This window comes from Pan paniscus, chromosome X (assembly GCF_029289425.2).
Source record: "Pan paniscus chromosome X, NHGRI_mPanPan1-v2.0_pri, whole genome shotgun sequence".
NCBI lineage: Eukaryota > Metazoa > Chordata > Mammalia > Primates > Hominidae > Pan > Pan paniscus.
Genome location: NC_073272.2, coordinates 53657203 through 53670658, shown reverse-complemented (window position 1 = coordinate 53670658; position 13456 = coordinate 53657203). Strand labels below are relative to the sequence as shown.

The 13456-nt window shown below is 40.4% G+C and overlaps 1 long non-coding RNA gene across 1 annotated transcript in view; it reads left to right on the top strand.

Annotated features, from left to right (window-relative positions):
- The first annotated feature begins 10580 nt into the window (after window positions 1-10580).
- Window positions 10581-13456, top strand: part of LOC134729833 (uncharacterized) — a 68350-nt gene continuing 65474 nt past the window's right edge. Inside the window, exon 1 of the long non-coding RNA XR_010111318.1 lies at window positions 10581-10799. This is a non-coding gene — a long non-coding RNA (uncharacterized LOC134729833). The remainder of the gene's footprint in view (window positions 10800-13456) is intronic.

Sequence of the window (13456 nt, the reverse complement as noted above, 5' to 3'; positions counted from 1 at the left end):
TTAGCCTCTCCAGGATCTCCATCATCCATGTATATCCCGGCTTGCCCTCCTTCCTTTTAAGCTTCAGCCTCATGTTCGCCACCTATAGCTTTCAGAGCCCCTTCACCAGATTTCCTTCAGGAATTAGCTCAAGCAGACTGGCCCATACAGGCAGGCATGGACTGGAATTTCAGACCAGACTTTGTAGAATCTAGGCGCCACTGCCACCTTCCTGCTCCTTACGTTTATGAACTAACTGCAGCATTAGGAGCTATTGAAGGTTTGGTTGAAAGTGTACACCCCAATGACTGCATAAGTCTTGCTTGGCTACTAACCTATTATATAAGTTGCATTGCTAAACTGCTTAATAAGAGAGGACAGACCCCACAGAACTACCTTACTTTGATCTACCCCAACCTAACCCAGCAGCAATACTACTACTGGAAGCAATCTTTGACTATACTACTTAGAGAAATATTAGGATGACATAGATTATTATATCTTAGTTTGTTTGCAGTGCTATATTTAATGCCTATACATCTGATAATAGCAAACATAAGATTGATGCAAATAGCTTAAAATATGTTAGGAGATATAGAAGGGAAATAACAGATACTACTACTACTACTACTACTACTACTACTACTACTACTACTATGTTTATTCCTAAAGTAACCATTAAAATTTCTGAGCCTCAAACACATACCTATCCAACAGTGCCAACTCATACAGCACCTAAAATCACATGATTACCAGAACAAATTCCGCAATATATACTTCATGAAAATATATCATTTTTGAACAATTGTTAGAAAGTCAAGGGACTGATAAAAGAATACTTAGAGCTTCAATTAGACCATTTTGTTCATATTCATTTGACCCAAAGCAATGCCTGAAGAGCTTTTACACACACTTCCAATCACTGTATCTTTATAGAATCTTTGCGCATATTCCTAAACATACTTTAGAAGAATGCATAAATGACATGACTAAATGAGACACCCCAACTTATGCAGCTACAATGAAGCATTCAATAACATCTCAAACCATGGATGGCTCACATAATAGGTAGAGAAATGCTAATAGAAACAGACATGCCAATCAAAACAGTTCATTACATAAGAAGCGCTATATCATACCAATCCCTAATCATAGTACCACAGATAGAACCATATGTTGGAAGATCTCACATGACATGCTTGGATATGATACGACACTCCTACAAGTCATTTGTTAATAGTTGGTATGAATTCTGGTACCAATCTGGACTTGAAGGAAATGAACATTATGATTATGAAGTAGATTCAAGGGATGACACAAGACTAAATATAGCTACAAAACCAACCACTTCATCTTACACCCATATATTAGACCCCCACAGGAAAAAGTGTCAATGCCACTAGGATATCCATTAGATTATGATATAATAACAACAGAAGAGGATAAGACATACTATAACTATCATCTAATTAACTTTCCTAACTTGCTGTTTTTTGGAAATTTTGCCTTCACCCACCCTGTTCATCTTATGATTATTATGCAAAAAGCCAAAATTATTTGACAGTCTCACAATTCTTCTTTTTTCTTTTTATTAGACAAAAGAGAGCTGGAGTAACAATTGTTTAATAAGGCTAAAAAATTCTCACTGGCAGAATTATATTGAAAACATAGATGACACCCAGTAATCTTAACTAATGCTGACCATCACTTTACACACACTGCCTTTGAAACACACACTAAAACAATGTATGTAGATAAAGCTTGTCTTGAATACAAGTATACTTATACTTGCCCTCCACAAATAAGGAACTTATAAAGATAAAAAACAGAATCAACACTACCCAACAAGATATACATTTTGAGGGACAACCAACATTAATATGCTTTAACCTTAACTTTACATATATTAAAGCTACATTTCATTATCCCACGGATGAAAACCTTATCCTTGCCCATTCTACACTATAAGTTGCTTACTAACATGGTTACACGTTCCAAGATCAACAGGCTTTACAAAACAAAACAAACCAACAGACACAGCACAATTCAGACTTTGGCATAATACAACACATGCTAAATTTACAACATTAAATGGCAAACTTGGCTACAATATATCAAAACTACCTTTACACAATAAGCAAAGAGTTTATAGAGAATGTAGACAGATATGTTATCATAACTGGAAACTCCACTCTATGGTGGAATGTGACAGAAACCAAAGCAGGCTTATGTTGGACACAACCACAAAAACCACACTAGTTCCCAGTCATCACAATAGATACAATGACATAGAAAATCCATACTAAATTTACTGATTGCTGGATGTCAACATCTTCTAGAAACCCATGGTGGTACTGGACATTAGAAACAGTTATTTTTGATAAATTACAACAAACAAAATGGGAACAATTAATATTCACATCTACTCACAGACCAGATATATACAATCTGCTATTATCTAACTCACTCTGAGTACTTGGACCATTCACACTGACCTACAAAACAGCAGAGGTTATTGGCACATTCTTTACAGGAAATGAACCAAGAGACATAACTATATTAGACAAATTTACCAGGAAAACTAAGTATATACAAAATCAAGTTATTTTTACAATGTATCCACTGGTAATTCAGGATGATGTAAACTTTAATTTTGAAGATGTAGATAGAAACAATACACAATTTAAATCAATTAACCGGTGGGAAACACTAGGAACCAAAATAAATATGGATGAAGTCACAAAAATAGACTCAGGTATGTCAAATTACTTTTTCTTCATGATTCAGCCATTTGATGGATCATAGAATAAAGTTATATGGTCAGTCCAACATCCTATTTATCAAAATATAGCCAAACTAGACTCCCATTTACCTGTATTTGTAGCTAGAGATATCTCTTTTGCAAAATGCTATGTTAAACCCCAGAACCTTGGGCCATGCATAATTCTCAGAGGATGCTGGACTGACACATTGCTTAGGAACACACCACTGGACACCACAGTGTACCAAAGGAATAACAAACCCTCTATCTAAATTATTAAAACCAAATTTAGTTGAACCTATCCTAATTAACCCATTAAGATTAATTTACAAACCAGCACCTAGGAGAGTCAAAATATTTTTCAAAAAAGAACTTAAAGTCACATACATCAAACCACAAGTTATGTAATTTGAGGGACAAGGATATGACAAGCAGTTCATTTTACCAAATTTACCTTCACTAGATAAATATCATCTAAGAAAACCACCACAACTATTTGCAGCAATTGGAATTATTTCAAACTCAGTCATTTCAGGAATACAAGAAGCAAAAATTTAGGAAGTTAAAACAGACCTATGAACATAAACGTAACTCCTGCAAACAACTACCACATCTATACTTTCATCTATCTCATAGGCAATTAACGAGATATAGTCAATGATGACTCATACACACGACCTCCCAGAATCCCAAAAGGAATTCAATTACAATATTGATCACAAGTTAAACACCTAAAAACTAACCTATTTACATTAAGAAACTTTATGGTGAAAAACTTGCTGCAAACACAGTGTACTAGGCTAAGTATTTTACTAACTCAGACTTGGAATGACATAAGGAACATTATACACATCAGGAAAATTATTCACAGAAAATTGGGACAAAATGTCTATAGTTAAATTGGATACATCCAAAGCATCAGGATTCAGGACAATGTATATTAAATCTATTTGAATTAAGAGGAGGAGACTCAATGGCATAAGACACAATGGCAATTACACAGAAAGATAAGACATAATCTACATATAACTGCCTTAGAAAGACCACTATTTATTGACGGTCATTTTATACAAAAAGAATTAATATTACAATGATCAAACACTATATACTCTACCTGTCAGGACAAAGTTCCTAAACTAGATTACTCACCTATCAGCATCACGAAAATCCCCACAATGACTCTAGACTTATGCAACTTCAATTAGATAATAAGCTTAGAGAGGAACAACACACTGACCTATTATAACTGTGAACCCTGAATATCTGAGACAGGTCTCAGTTAATTTAGAAAGTTTATTTTGCCAAGGCTGAGCACACATGCCTGTGACACAGCCTTAGGAGGTCCTGATGACATGTCCCCAAGGTGGTCAGAGCACAGTTTGGTTTTATATATTTTAGGGAGACATGCAACATCAATCAACATATGTAAGATGAACATTGGTTCAGTCTGGAAAAGGCGGGACAACTCGAAGCAAAGGCTGGACAACTCGAAGCAGGGAGGAGACTTCCAGGTCATAGGTAGATAAGAGACAAATAAATGGTTGCATTCTTTTGAGTTTCTGATGAGCCTCTCTAAAGAAGGCAATCAGATATGCATTTACCAGGGTTATTCCTTGCTGAGAAAATAATTCAGCGATATTTCTCCTATTCACTTTCTGAAAGAAGAGAAATATGACTCTGTTCTGCCTGGCCTCACAGGCAGTCAGACTTTATGGTTATCTTCCTTGTTCCCTGAAAATCGCTGTTATCCTGTTCTTTTCAAGGTGCCCAGATTTCATATTGTTCAAACACACGTGCTTTTCAAACAATGTGTGCAGATAACGCAATCATCACAGGGTCCTGAGGTGACATACATCTTCAGCTTACAAAGATGACAGGATTAAGAGATTAAAGTAAAGACAGGCATAGGAAATTATAAGAGTATTGATTGGAGAAGTAATAAATGTCCATGAAATCTTCACAATTTACGTTCAGAGATTGCAGTAAAGACAGGCATAAGAAATTATAAAAGTATTAATTTGGGGAACCAATAAATGTCCATGAAATCTTCACAATTTACGTTCTTCTGCCGTGGCTTCAGCCAGTCCCTCCGTTTGGGGTCCCTGACTTCCTGCAACATCCATCTGCTGAGAACTTCCACTCAATAAAACATTGCATTCATTCTCCAAACCCACATGTGCTCTGATTCTTCCAGTACACCAAGGCAAGAAATCCTGGCATACAGAAAGCCCTCTGTCCTCGCGATAAGGTAGGGAGTCTAATTGAGCTAACACAAGCTGCCTACAGATGGCTAAACTAAAAGAGCACCTTGTAACACACTCCCACTGGGGCTTCAGGAGCTGTAAGCATTCACCCCTAGACACTGCCTTGGGGTCAGAGCCCCACAACATGCCTGTCTGCATGCTCCCCCTAGAGGTTTGAGCAGCAGGCACTGAAGAAGCAAGCCACACCCACATCACATGCCCTGTGAGGGGATAAGGGAACTTCTCCTCTTTCACAAGGAAGCTCTAAGGAACTTCAACAAGTTCATGACACATTCCAAACAGAATTAGCACAATTAAAACACACCACTGAGGTAGTAACACATGGACTAGCAATACTAAACACAAATAAAATAGCATTCAAACTAGATGGCTTACACAGAAGATGCATCTTCTTCCAAATGATTAAGAAGACTTTTAGCCATACCCCTTATGAAGGCTCATGGTCAGACTGGAACCCAATCAATATATTAAAAACTGGACTCTGGAATTGGTCTAAATATATCTGTGAACATTTAAAGAACGTTGTCATCTTCATTGTAAACATCCTCTTTGCTTACCATATACTTAAGATCTGCGTTTTCAGCCTTTGTAACACAAAATTGTAAACAAGTTACCAAGAGGAAATTAATTCCCATGGTGACTTGCCATTTTTTATTTTTGTAACCCCTTCCTCAAACATTGTTTGCATTATGATTACTAAAATCTTGGAGTAGATTGTATAGAGCACCCTTGACATAACTAACACCATCTTAGAAAAATACTCCATTTTATATTTCATAGGGCACTTTGCCAACAATAATAGCATGTTTTGTTTAATAAACAAATAAAACATGAAGACTGCATCCAACCAGATAAGGACACAAACAAGCACTCTTCCATGATCAGCTCTTACCAGAGGACCCTGTGACTATAAAAGATTAGGCCTTCAGCAGTTTCAAACATCTGTCTTAACTGACACCTTGCAATCAATCATGACAAGAACTTGGCATTTGCTGCCAAAGGCTCTGCCACGTCAAAGACTTCCTTGCAAGACCCATGGACCACTCAGCCCAGACCAGGACTCTTTTTGTCTTCTTCACTCCCCCTGGACTGGTTCCTTAACCCTTTGTCCTCTTTTTCCTCTCAATGAAAAAGTTTTACTTTGATGAAAAGTGTTACTTTGTTGTGGAATGTTTAACTTATAACACTTATAAATTGATTTAGCATACTGTTATGTATGGTTTGCAATACTGACTGACTTGTGGAGTGGCTTGAGTTTGTGTGCCTGCTGCTCTAACTACCAGGTGAATGATAAGTGCTAAGGAGAACTGCCTCCTTAGGAACTCCGTGTAGCTTGTGGCTTTTACGACTGAATTAGCATCAATAAAAGCCTGATATTGTGGAAAGGCACAAGCACATGTCATGTGGACCTGGTTATGTCCAACTTGTCACCATTCATGGCAGCTGTGGTGCACCAGTCTGTCCCACCCTCTCTCCCAGTTCCCCACTAAAGACTCCGAAATCCATCCTCTGTGTGCGGTTTCATAGCCTCAAAGGCTCAGATGCCTCAAATAATGTCCTCCTCCAAAACTCACCTCATCTTCTGCTGACCCTCCTCCCCTCCATGACCCACTTTCCTCCCCTGTCTCACAACGACAAGGCTGGCGGCAGAATAGCCACCTCTTAAAAGAACAATGACCTCCAGGCCCTTCCCGCTGTGAAGCCACCTACCACACTGCCTGACCTGCCCAAAGCCTGCTAACTCCACCTGACACTTCACTGACACTTAAACTCCTGGGAGGACTGACCTATGGACCTATCAGCTGTGTCTCAGTCATCCAGAAAGAGTCCAGACGGTAGGAATGTAACCAGCACCCGCGCAGCTTGGCGGCATTCACCACGCAATGCGAAGGGGCAGACGGGAAGACACCCAGCAAACATGTGCACTGAGGCCGGCTCTTGCCTCTTAGACTGCAGTGCCCCACCCCATCCTACTCCACCCTGCCCCTTCCAAGGTCCCCACTAAAAACTCCAGAATCAGTTATCTGTGGGCAGTTTCATATGCCTCCAGGACTCAAATACTTCAGATAGTGTCCCCTTTCACAACTCACCCTTTTCTCAGCTGATCCACCTCCCCTCTATGGCCCACCTTCCTACCCTGTCCAGGGGGCGCCACAACAGCAAGACCATAGCGGCATCATAGAATAAATACATTAAGACCTGTTTCCTTTTTTTGGTTACGTTCTTTTACGTTTAAATCTCCTGGCTGGTAACTGATTTCCCTGAATATGCCTGTGGTCACAGTGCATGGTTCAGAAATATCCATAGATACTGGACCTAGGATTTAGGCTCAGTCTACTCTGACATGAAGTACAGCAGTGGTGACTATACTCATCATATGCTGTACTCCCCAAATATCAGCCAAATAACTTGTTGATAAGCAAAGCTAACTTTATTGCATAAGGCTGTAAGGAAGAGTACTTCCTGAACAGGGTCTTAGCAGAGTCTCAGAGGTAGAAGGATTTGGGGGACACTTATTCATATTTTGAAATCTGGCATAAAGCAGGTCTTTCAATGTAGGGGAAGGATGTGATTGGGTGGGAATAGTGATATGCTGGTTTTAGGTTTGGTGGACACAGCAAGTCAAGGATTTTAAGGCAAGTGGTTCAAAGAGTCTTGAGGTTGTAAAATGCCATTTGGCACTTTTTACTGAACAGTGGATAGGCCTTTTATGCAGTTCCTAGAATCAATAATAAAGTTATGTTCAACTTTTATCTTCACAGGCAAGAGATTATTGTAGTAATAATGTTATGTTAATGAAGCCAGTGGAATAGTAAACTCTTGTTCATATAGGCAGTAAGCTGTGTGTGTGGTTTCAGTTCTCATTACTTACTTTTAGATAACTTATGAGTGTGGTAGGTCATATAGGAAAGGGAAGGAGAGGAAGGGGGCCTTGATGAGCTAGTAGCTTTCTGTTAGTAAATTAGGACATATATGTGTGTGTGTGTGTACATATATCCTATTCATACATAATAATTGTACATATTTACAGGGTACAGTGTGATATTTTGATACACATACACAACTTGTAATGATCAAATCAGGATAATCAGCATATCCACCACCTCAAACATTTAGCATTTCTTTGTGTTGGAAACGTTCAAAATCCTCTTTTATAGCTATTTGAAAATATACAATAGATTATTGTTAACTATAGTCACCCTACAGTGCTAAATAGACCACTAGAGATTATTCCTCTTATTTAGTCTTAATTTTGTATCCATTAGCTAAACTCTACCTGTTCATCCCCCACCCTTCCCAGACTCTACTAATCTCGATTCCACTCTCTACTTCTATGAAATAAAAGCTTTAAGCTTCCACATATCAATGAGAACATTCGGTATTTATCTTTCTGTGTCTGGATTATTTCACTTAATGTCCTCCAGGCTCACACATCTGAAGCCCATACATGTTGCCTTAAATGATGGGATTTCATTCTTTTATATGACTGAATAGTATTCCATTGTGTATACATACACCAATGTAAATTAGATTGTATTTTGTTTACTTATTTCTTTTTTGTTGATACATTGTTGTACATATTTATGGAGTATATGTATACAAAGGACAATGACTAAATCAGGGTATTTAGGATATCCATCACCTCAAACATTTATCATTTATTTGTGCTGGGAACATTTCAAATCTTCCCTTCTAGCCATTTTGAAATATATGATAATTTATTGTTACCATTAGTCACCCTACTGTGCTATCAAATAGAAGTTATTCCTTTTACTTAACTGTATGTACCCATTAACCAACTTCTCTTCATCCCACCCACCCCCTGTTCCCAGCCTCTGGTCACCAAAATTCTACTCCATTAGATCAAAATTTTTAGCTCCCACATATGACAGACAACATGTCTCGAACTCCTGAGTTAAAGCGATCCTCCTGCCTCTGCTTTCCAGAGTGTTGAGATTATACATGTGAACCACCGATAACAGCCTCTGTTTTCTTTTAAGATGTACATTAAACTCACATTTGTGAGTTTTCTCCTTCATTCAGAAGAGGAACACTGACTCTTTCATCTGCCCCTTGGAGGTAAATTTTTCTTTTTAAATAAACTATGACTCCATTGAAATTCTTATTTCAACCAAGTTTATGAAGCACTGCCTCATTTAAATTATCAGGGCTATATTATGGGAAGATTTAGAAGATTTGAAGCTCCTCCAACCCCAAATCAACTGAACCTTACTTGGTGACCTGAACCCTCACCTCTCTTCTGATTAGGCTATTTCTGCTTTGGTTGAAGATGTTCATGGATCCTGCAAGGAAAACTCAATTTCCCTAATGTCTTGACATTTCCTATAATCACCAAACCTGTAACTATAGTGGATCCTACTCAGGATAAATGTGGTTTTAAGTTTATATCCTGTCGTAGGTTATTATATAAAAAATAACTACAGGGATTTGCTAATTATATCTCCATTGTCTAGGTAATATACTTGGGAGAGGAAAAAAAGCATTGCTTCTCTTGTTTTTAGAGTGCTGGCCTTCCTCCCTCTGGCTCCCCTTGAGCAAGGGATGAAGCCATTTCTGAGGTTTGGCAAGTTAGCCTTATGGGCAGGGCATGTGGCTATTTGCTCATGGGATGTGACACTCCAGTAGGGTTGATTTTAGCTGGAGTCTGGGAAGACCATTTTATAAGGGAGTCTCTGTTGCAGATTCAGTTTTAAGGAGAGCTTCTTCCACTGTGCAGGGCATAACAGGGTAATTGGCTCTACCCCAGTAAGGGCTTTAGTTTTAAGAAGTGCCCAGTACACTGCCAGGTGGTGCCTCGCTCATGGTGAATATCTTTGGGCTTAGGCCGGGAGCCACTTACAGCAAAAGCTGGTGGGCAGGTGTTTGCCTATCCATTTGGTCCAGAGGCGCCTGGAAGCAAATTTGGCATGGCAGAAAATTCTCATTGTAAGTCATGCCTTTGGAGCAGATGAGAGAAGAGAAGTAATAGCTTCCTTTAGTTTCTCTAGTGTCTGTTGCTCAGGTCCCCACTGGAAAGCAGAAGACTTAAGGGAGACTCCATAGATAGCATCCAGATAATATTGGATGTGAGGAATGTCATGGTGCCAGAATCCAAAGATTCCTACCACATGTTGGGCTTCCTTAATAGATTTGGAAGGTTGGAGCTCTGGGGACTTGTTTTTCTACCATATTGGGAATAGTTTGTCTTTATGAGTTCTAAATGTAGCCCCCAAATTCAACCGTTGAAGAGGGGCCTTGTACATTATGGAGAAGCAGTTGCCCATACCCTCACAGTGAGGTGCTCACTCATGGCTGCAAGGGACTGTGAGACAGCATCTTGGTTATGTTCAGTGAAGAGGTTGTCGTTGATATTATATGTTCCATGCTTTTCATGATCTGTCATGTGCCTACATTCCCACCTCATCCTCTGCCTCCCCAATGTGTACCTTTTGCCATAGTCACTGTGCTCCTCTAGGGAGCAATGAGTGCTACTGAGTAAACACATGTACATTGTCTCTGCATATGCAAGGACCCTTGTGACAAACACATCTATTGAGAGTCACGATTCCATGTCTGTGGGTGGCCTCCCATGATAATCCTCTTAGTTTCCACTCTTTTGTTTGCTATTCTCTGGAGTCAGATGGATAAAGCTTCAGTTTCCCAGGTAACCAACCATGGATCTGAGCTGAGTGACCCAGTGCCGATGTGAAGAAGAATGTTGCCAAGACAACGGAATCCATACCCCTTTCCAGCACTGAGGCCTTCCTACCTCTCACTACCTGCTTGGATCTCAGGTGAGAATGGGAATTTGCTATGGCTAAAAGCGAGGGGATAGATGTGTGGTAGAGGGTTCCAGGAGAGAGGAGAAATCTTGGGATCCCCTCAGAAGGGACTGGAGGGGGGACAAGAGTCACCAAGAAAGCCTGCTGCTGGGCACTGAGATCCCAGGAGACAATGATGACTATGAAAATGCAGTGGTTCTAACACGTGGTTCTGTGATTTTCTCCAGCAGTACACAGAGCTATGAATATTTTCTGACTCTAAGCTCCAGGGCATAGACCCTGAGAAAGAATTTCTGTGTTCATAAAGGGCAGTGGAGCCTGGTATCACTTGTGGAGGGCAGCTGTAAGCCTTGAGGAGGCCCTGCTCACTTCAGCAATAACTCTCATCTGTTACTCCACTCTGTGTGTCTCTCTTCTGGTCCTCTCCTCTTTCTGTGCTCTGTTGTCAGGGTCAATTTATAACAGGTTAAAATTGTCCTCGGTTAAAGGAGAAGAGGAGGCAAGGATGTCTCAATGCCCTCTTCCACAGACTGATAAGACAGTGGGCAGAGGGGGAGCTGGAAGAGATGGTGTGCAGAGACCACAAATTAATTCGTGCTTCTCAGATCTGATTGGGGGCTTTGATGCATTTACTTGCTAAGACTGATCTGATCTTCATTATGAATGTATAACCTCTGTACTGGACAAGAAGGTGAGAAAATACTGGAGTTATGTTTAATCTGGTGTCAGCTGATGCTATCATGTGAATGGTCCATTTGTATAAATGCTCAGCCTGTTTTGCTGAAAATGATCAGTCTCCCAGATTTCTGTCCCACCTCCCTACTCCTTTCCAAGATGATTAATGGTGCGTATGGCTTTCCAGTCTTCATGGTGATAATGGGAAGGGGTCGGTGACATCTTATGTTGATTGCAGTGTTCTCGGTGGTTTGTGAGGGAATCTGGTGCTCCCAGGCTGACTCGGCCTTGGCCCACCCGTGCTGGCATCAGCAGACCCCTCTGAATCTGGGCCTCATCTCCCTCGCACATCTGGGCAGGGCTGTCCACACCACAGCCTCAGCTGCAGGGTCACCTAGCCCCTATCTGGCTTATGCTTGTTTCATGGTAGCAACCCTAGCTCTTGAATCAGCCACTTCCACAGTCCCCCTCTCAGAGAATGTTAGCTCCCTGCAGGAACCAAGATCAGCTCCAAAAATAGAAATTCCTGAACTCCAGCCATTATTCTAACCAAGGAGCTCACTATTTCATCCTGCAAAAGTAAACTTCTGAGTCCTAAATTTCAGTTGGGCAAAAATCTCTTTATTTGGAACTCCCTTCCACTTCTCTGACACATCTGTCACATGTAAGATAAGGCCCTTAGAAGAGAGACTGGGATGAGACACTGTCTCCATGCCTTCTACTCCCCCATGACTGGAACAGAACATTCTTTTGTTTTCCTTATCTTTCATGTTGACATAAGGATTCCCATATTAAATCCAGATCATAAAGGGAAGGCTTTAGGATTTGTACTTTCTCTTGTAGAATTCAAATTTATTTGGAATGTTTGAAGGAGATTGACTAACAGATAAAGAAACACAAAATGGAAGGGATTACCAAATACAAGTCAATACACTGTCAGTAGCAGGACAAGCTCTCTGTAAAAATAAACTTGGAGTTCAAAGGGAGTTGTATTAGTCAGGGTTCTCTAGAGGGACAAAAGTAATATATATATCTATATGGGAGTTTATTAAGTAGTATTAACTCACACGATCACAAGGTCCCACAATAGGCCGTCTGTAAGCTGAGGAGCAAGGAAGCCAGTCTGGGTCCAAAGCTGAAGATCTTGGAGTCTGATGTTCGAGGGCAGGAAGCATCCAGTATGAGAGAAAGATGTAGGCTGCGAGGCTGAGCCAGCCTAGTCTCTTCACGTTTTTCTGCCTGCCTTACATTCTGGCCACACTGGCTGCTGATTAGATGGTGCCCACCCAGATTAAGGGTGGGTTTGCCTTTCCCAGCCCACTAACTCATATGTTAATCTCCTTTGGCAACACCCTCACAGACACACCCAGGATCAATACTTTGCATCCCTCGATGCAGTCAAGTTGACACTCAGTATTAACCATCACAGGAATCATCACGCTTTAAAAGGGGCCTACAAGGTGCTGCATCAGCGGTTTTTATATGTGTGTACAGAGAGCGTCACTTCTAAGCTATCTCTCCCCACCATTGTCTGGTAACTCCTGAGACTACTTGAGCATCAGAGACAAACTATTCTGAAGCTTGTGGTGTGTTCGTGGAGTTACAAGGGCAAGCTCAGGTGTCTGTTCATGTCTGTATTAGTCCTGAAGCTTTGTGGAGGCCTACATGACCTATTCATTAGTTAACATCTTCCTTATTCTCCCTCAAATTTATTGTATTTATGCCACTTAAAATATCAATAAAATAATTTTATGATTAAGAAGAAAAACAAGGCAGGGCAAAGAGGAGAGAAGACAGGGAGGGAAATAAAGAAGGAGGGAGGAGAGTAGCTTTGAGAAGGAGGGAGGTGTCAGATGTACTGAAGGCATCTGCACATATAGTGTAAAAGGATGAGGACGTGATCATAGTGTTAGGCAATATGAAGGCCATCGGTGCCTTTAACAAAAGCATTTTTCTGTTGAGAGGTGAGCAGGTAGAAGCTGCATTGAAGAGGT